Below are 7,494 nucleotides of genomic sequence, written 5' to 3' on the forward strand. Positions count from 1 at the left end.
AATATAAAGCATATACTTTATAGAAATATATATATATATATATATATATATATATATATATAATAAATGCAGTATTATTCCTGAATCAAAATATAATATTTTGTTGTAAGTTTTATGTATGAATATCTCGTATTTAATAACCCTATTCTTACGCCAGAAAATGCATAATACAACATATAATACAACATGCATATGCATAATACAACATGCATAATACTGCATAATACAACATATTTTCTTACTTTTATTCACGCTAAATATTAGGAAAAAAAGTAAAATGTTCAATAATGTTTGAATCAGTCTGGTGTTGCCACATTTGTATTATGAATACAGCTATTGTAAATTTTAAATTAAAAAAAATATATCACTATTGAATAAATTATTACTTATGTTTATTTATATTTTAAGATACAAATTTTTCTTAATATCACTCGATGAATTTTAATTACCTGTCTCCAACGTAAAGAAAATCACCTTAAATCATTCTGCGGGGATGTCTCCATGAGATACAACAGCAACTCTGAGACAGAGTTTAATTAATTTAGGAAATAGATAACAAAAAAATTCATAGTGTTTATTAAATGTGGTCAGACAGTTGAAAAATTCAAGAATTTTTCAACTTTTTCGTAATTAATACAAGTATTAATTATGAATCATCAAAGAAAATTTTAATCCCTATCATAGTATTATTAAAAATATATATTTTAAAACACTTCAATAATTATTTATTATTTACTTACTAATCCTAGAATGCTTTGTGTTAGCATCAATTGTGCACAAGGATTACTGTTGAGAAAAAAAAATTATGATTTCATAGTGTAAACAATTTCTTGCTTCATGTAAATAATTATATTGCTTCATCATTATAATTTAACTATTTAGTTATTCATATTTAAATGCACAAAATATCTTACACCAAATCCTTAACTTCAAATGCAACTTATTTAAGCCTTAAAATATTGTTTGCAAATGTAAGTCCTTCCTTACTGAATGAAAACATTTTATTTTTTGTTTTCAGTATCACATAAACAAATTCAATCAAATAAACTTGAAATTGAATAGTAAATATTTATACTTATATGACACACTTGAAAGAAAAAGATATTTTTATGAAAGAAAAAAATATTTTACTCTATTGATATACATTCTAAATAAAATATTTACTGCCTTCTACAGCAGGAAAGAGATAAAAAATAAAATTAAGATGTATCTTTCATTCACAGCACACAAAAAAATATCGAAACAATTCTATTCCTTAAATTATAAAGAGATTTATTATTGGCATTTTTCCTGGGGACATTATTATCGATATCATTTAAATGTTTGTTCTTTCCTTTTATTCGTTAATAGTAATCTATCAATATGTATTTTGAAAATTCTTCCAGGGTGATTATCTAACATTTGAATTGAATAAATTGCATCAGTATGTTTTTTGATTACTTTAAATGGAACCGAAATTTTTTTGTTACATTTATAACTTGATTTTATTTATACTATATCACATTAGGTTTTAAGTATCTCAGTTTTGATTTTTTATTATTATTTTGGTTTTGTTTTGTTTATATTGAGCATCTAAGATATTTTCATAAATTTGATCATACATTTTGTTGAAATAAGAAAAAATTTAATCCAAGTAATGACCGTTATCTATTTGTTATACTTCTATATCCGGATTATAAGTATCAAAAGTTAATGACAAATTTCGACAAATATGTATCAAATTAGGTGAAAATTCTGTTGCGCTATGTTCAGCACCATTATACAAATTTTTATGAATTCTTGTTGCATTTTAAAAATTAATTTCACATTTCATTAAAAAATTTAAAGTATTTCTCTTTTACAGTTGTGTGAAAAAATTTCATCAAACATAAGAGAAAATATTCCCAAAGAACCTTTTTTTATATTTAATAAGGCAATGAAATAAGTACAAGCGTAAAAGTTATTCCTAAAAATTTTAAATGCAATTTCTCGTCCCGCATCTATTTCTCAAATAAGCCACTTTATATTCCGGTTTGTATTATCATTCTCAGGTTTGTGCGCTCATACTTCATTTCAAACTTAAGTTATGTAAACTGTAATTTTACACAATCCTTTCTTGACAATTTATCTAGCTAAAGAGAAAGAAAATTGTAATATTTTTTCAGATTGCAATGTTTTTGAATAAAAAACTACTTTTAAGAAAAAAATAAAATATTATTCAATTCGTCGTTTAAAAACATGTAATAAAAGCTATTAATTATATTATGTGGTGAAAAGGATGAAAAAGCCATAAAGGATGAAAAGGATGAAATGGTTGGAAAGGATGAAAAAGCCATGCCAGAAAGGATGAAATGGTTGGAAAGGATGAAAAAGCCATGTTGGAAAGGATAAAAAGGATGAAATGGTTGGAAAGGATGAAAAACCCATGTTGGAAAGGATGAAAAGAATGAAATGGTTGGAAAGGATGAAAAAGCCATGTTGGAAAGGATGAAAAGGATGAAATGGTTGGAAAGGATGAGAAAGCCATGTTGGAAAGGATGGAAAGGATGAAATGGTTGGAAAGGATGAAAATCCATGTTGGTTCATAGCGTGTAAATATAAGAAACTATTTAATTAGTTGAGATGTGGACCCATATTGTCTATTCAGTTTTTACTACTAGGGTTGTTTTTTTAAGTAAGGGCCGTTTTGTTGTATACGCTAATAGGTGACGCGAGCGTCTCAGCGAGTGCTCGTGTCGTGCCTCGGCATTTCCTGGGGGCTACTGTTCTCAGTTTGCAGCTGTGTAGGTAAACTATACGGTCAATTTTGTGTATTTAAAATGTCCAAACTTAACCAATTTCTCACCACGCACGAGATACGGTCAGGGATGTGTTTTTTGTCGGCAAAAACCCTGTCTTCCGCATACATTCACTGGCAGATATGTGAAGTTACGATTTGCGAAGTAGCAAAATTCTCTGCCATGATGACAGGGAATTTTGTTACTCTATGACAGTAACTCTCTCCGCAGCTCTGATCCCAGCTTTATTGGACTCATTTGGTTGGGGAGTTTTGAACCACCCCATCCTACAGCCCAGATCTTGCACCGAATGATAATTCTTATCCTTTCCGATATTTCAAACAACATTTTGGAGGAAATCACTGCAATGATGACGAATACGTGAAAACCGCAGTGATCTCTTAGTTTTTCGTAGGAAAAATGTATTCTAAATCTAGTTGTAAGGTAAGTGTGTAAACAAACTTGGCAAATATGCTAAAAAAAGAGAAGAGGAACGTATTAAGAATCTGAAAATAAATTTGCTTCGTCGTTTCTGTCGTTTGGTCTTCATTTTCACACAGCGCTTACGTAAAAAACAAAAATCGTAATAAAGTAACAGCTTGTGCCGGCCAGTGGTACAAATCCCTGGAGAAAATAGTTAATTTTCTGGAGGGCTAGTTTAATAGCGTGTATTGAATATTGCTATCACAAAATTTACTGATTAGGGGATGTGATAGTTATGAGGTTAGAATATGGACGATGGTGAAGCAGCTCCAATTTCAGTTCCTGTAACTTTGAAACAATACTTTGCACTGAGTGAGTTCACTAAATTTAGCTTTAAATTTTTTTCTAGCTTTTTCATTCCGTCAATTTTCTGTATATTTCTACTATGCAGGTCAAAGAAAAGTTAATATCAACATTGACCTTTCATTCTAGGCAGTGAGAATTTATCCGTATTAACTTTATATTTTTTTGTTGAACATGCAAAAATTGTTTGTTGAAAACAAAACTTAATTCCATGAAAGTTACATATTACTGTAGGGTATGAAATATTACATGTTAATGTAAACTATAAAAAATTTACTATACTCCTGAAACTCGATTTGACTTTCAATCAATATATTCGTAATTTTAACCCTAATAATATGAAGATTTTCTAAGACATTTAAAAGATATTGAGTTAATCCATGTTGCTATTAAAGTTAAATCATAATATCGTGTAACCAAGTTCAGATTTGCTTAACTTACACAATGATGTGCTTCTATTTTGTCATATGTTATAGTTGCTCGACATTTAATTCAATGTGCTTCAAAATTTCTAACAGTAGCATACAAATAAATGAAATATTTCCAGTGTAGTATTACAGAAATTCAATCATACGAAAATTTAATGACCTAAACTAAGTGTGTTACTGAAACTGGTAAAATTAATTAGTAACATTAACTATATTTTATCATACACTAAAACAAATCATTCCACAATAATCCGCTATACGCCAAGGGAGTATTAGAGTTTAGGGCTTTAAAATATCGTGACTCCTGGCATAATGATGACAATATAATAGGTATTGCTCACAAGTCACCTTTACATTCTAGACAAGCTGGTAGCCATTGATCTGAAGCTTTTAGGCTTACAGCTACCACCGAAGATAAAGACCCAATACGACACGCGACACCTCAGGACCTCAGCCATGTCATCACAAATCGATCCGAAAATATGTTGTTTAAATAAAAACAGTGAAAATTCTATAATCCTCAATAAAAGCACATTGTTAAAAAAAAAATTTGCAAAATTATTTTTGTATAGTGAACAAAAATTAAATATAATTTCAAATTTTACAGTGTAATAAAGATAAACTGAATTTCTATTTTATTCATTTAAACTTATTACATTTATCATGTTAAGTGAATGATAATTTATGAAAAATCTTGTCTGTTATAAAAGGATTTTTTAAATTATGAGAATAAAATGATTGAAGATTTTGTTAGGAAAGAATTTTATGAAATTAAAATTTTATTAAATTTATTAATTTCGCTTTTCAGCTTAATCATAAAAAATTGAAAGATTTTGAAAATAGTTAAAGCTTTTTATTCAGTTCTTGTCTGAGCTGACTCTTATTCAATAATATTTAACATAAATCGATTTTTTGAATCTATAAGTGCGTTTTTGACATGCTTCATAGCATTAACACGCATCTATTCTAAATATTTGTAGTTTGGTTAAAAGTACAAATTTGTTTCGTGTGAATATATTCACATAAAATAGATTCGTCTTAATTCATAAATCATGTATATGTTTCAATAAAAAAAATTTTTGGCCATTCGTTTTAATTAATATGCAGATGAACAGATGGTTTAAAATTTCTCAAAATAAAATATGCCATTTAAATGACTAAACTAAAAGATTTTTCGAATTTTTTTTTTATCGTTTTCTCTGAATATGATTTACTTCGGAACTTTCATTTATTTTAGTAAAGACAGATCATTTTTCGCCAGAATATTTTTAATATTTGTTTTTCTTTTTGTATTTTGTAGAGAAAGAAGAGAACAAAGACGGTTTTGAATAAAGCCAGGTGGTGATTTTCACATTCTTTCTGAAATTCTCTCGAGTTTTCTGTTCCATTTTATTTTTGCTTTTATAAATAAAAGTTCAATTCAAAGTGAACTTTGTGGTTTGGTGAAGAATAGCTGAGCATGCATTTTCTTTTCCTTTTTTTTTTTATTTTGGCTGAGATTTTAGGAATGAAAGATACAGTGAAAATATGATAACTATGTATTCAAAAACGAGTAGTGAACGTCAATGATTAATTTCATAGAAAACTTTTTTTCCGCTTATGATAAGTTTTTCTTAGTTACATTTTGCTAAAAATGAATGACATGTTTCAACATTTATTTATTTAAAGAAAATATATTTACGTAATTCAATTTTTCTTTACAATTTTTCCTGCTTAACATAAATTAATTTAATGCTACAAAGTTCAATCACGTCCGCTTTCTCAATGATAAGCCTTAAAAAATAAAAATACAAATTTCTTGTTATCACAGCGCAGATAATTTCACATAAAATCAATGAGAGCACAAAATCATATGCAAAAACAAGTGTCCCCAGAAAGAGAATAATTGTAAATATTTTTATGATTAAATTTTACAATTAAATATTTCACAGTATATAATAATCCTTAGCATTTGTATTTTTCTGCCACAAAAAGTACACGAACAGTTGAAATGAATAATAACTATTCACTTCGATGTACCCTGACTTTGCGTAGATGTATGAATCAATATCATGAATCAATTGAATAACTAGATATCAATTGAATAACCAGAATAATGCTAATAAAAACAGCAAAAAAATAGGTAGCTAACTTAAAAATTTTTTTTAAATCTTTTAAAAATTTTTTACAATCTTTTTCATTAGAAGACTTTGTATATTAAATGGTGAGATAAAATCACCCTAAATTTATTTTCTGCTCTGTTTTGAAATTTATTTATTAAAGGGAATAAAAAAAAACTTTCGTAATTCAGGATGTCATAGAATAAATATTATTGAATTTCTGTTTTCAACTAAAATTTAAAGGAGAATTCGTCCTTTAACAGAATTGTTAAAGGGCGACTTAATTTGTCTGAAAAACAAAATCAATTATAAACATGTGTTTAGTCCAACTTTATAAAAATGATTACCCTTTTTATCAATTTAGTAAATTCAAATTACCACTTCGATTTACCGAATTTCCCAATAATTAGGATAAGTAGAAATTTAAAATATGAAATAAAGTATCTGCATCCATATAGTTGGAGAATACCAAGATCCTGATAACATTCTGTGATTGATTGATTGATATCCAATATTTATCTAAACAAACAAAACATGAATTTCATTTCACACTTAACAGGAACACTTACACACTTACAAGTGAATGGCAGGATACCAATTATTTGACATAATTTCCTATAGGCATAAGGTATATGTTTTTGTCTTTAGTCAATCTTAACTCTTCAAAGTGCAAAAATTATGTTAATGTTTTATGCAAAAATTATGTTAAATAACAATGCATTTTTTTAAATGAATAATTAGCGTTTAAAAGGTATGTGAGAGCTACATTTTGCACTTTTATGAAATTAATTATGCTGTTATATGCTAGCTAAGCTGCAAATGTTTTTAACAATTTTTAGTTTCTGTTATAAATTTTATTTATAGTAATTTGTAAACGAACTAAAATTAAGTAATTTTCTCTCTCTTTCTCTCTTCGTATGCCTGTTAAAGCAGAGGGGTGCGATTGTTTATGTTTTCCAGTGGCGCCATCTATCGCCAAGAATTTGACTTATGCCACACCATACTCACACCCGTTTATAGGGCGGGCCCATTCATACATTCATTCATTCTTCCACAGATCGTAATTTTGATCTGAATCTGAGAACGAAGGTAATCTTACTCTGAAAATATGAATCAAGTAATCAATGATTTCCTTAACTTTAGTGTAGTGAAACATAAACGAAAAAAAGAAACAAAATATATCTCAAAGTGGTACAATCAACATAATTTTGAGGCGGCGTAAGTAAAGTTTGAGAGAAACTTCACCTTCTGTTAACCGTTTTCTACCTGTCTCCTTCACCTCCTCAGCCTAAACCAGAGGGGGGGGGGTCGATACGGAATTCTAAATGATTGACCTCCATTTACTTTGTCTTGAATTTATCGAATATATTGGCCAAATATTTAAATCATCGTAGTGTTCAATTTGAGTCTTGAACCAAAAAATTG

The sequence above is a fragment of the Parasteatoda tepidariorum genome, chromosome 1, assembly GCF_043381705.1.
Source record: "Parasteatoda tepidariorum isolate YZ-2023 chromosome 1, CAS_Ptep_4.0, whole genome shotgun sequence".
Taxonomy (NCBI): domain Eukaryota; kingdom Metazoa; phylum Arthropoda; class Arachnida; order Araneae; family Theridiidae; genus Parasteatoda; species Parasteatoda tepidariorum.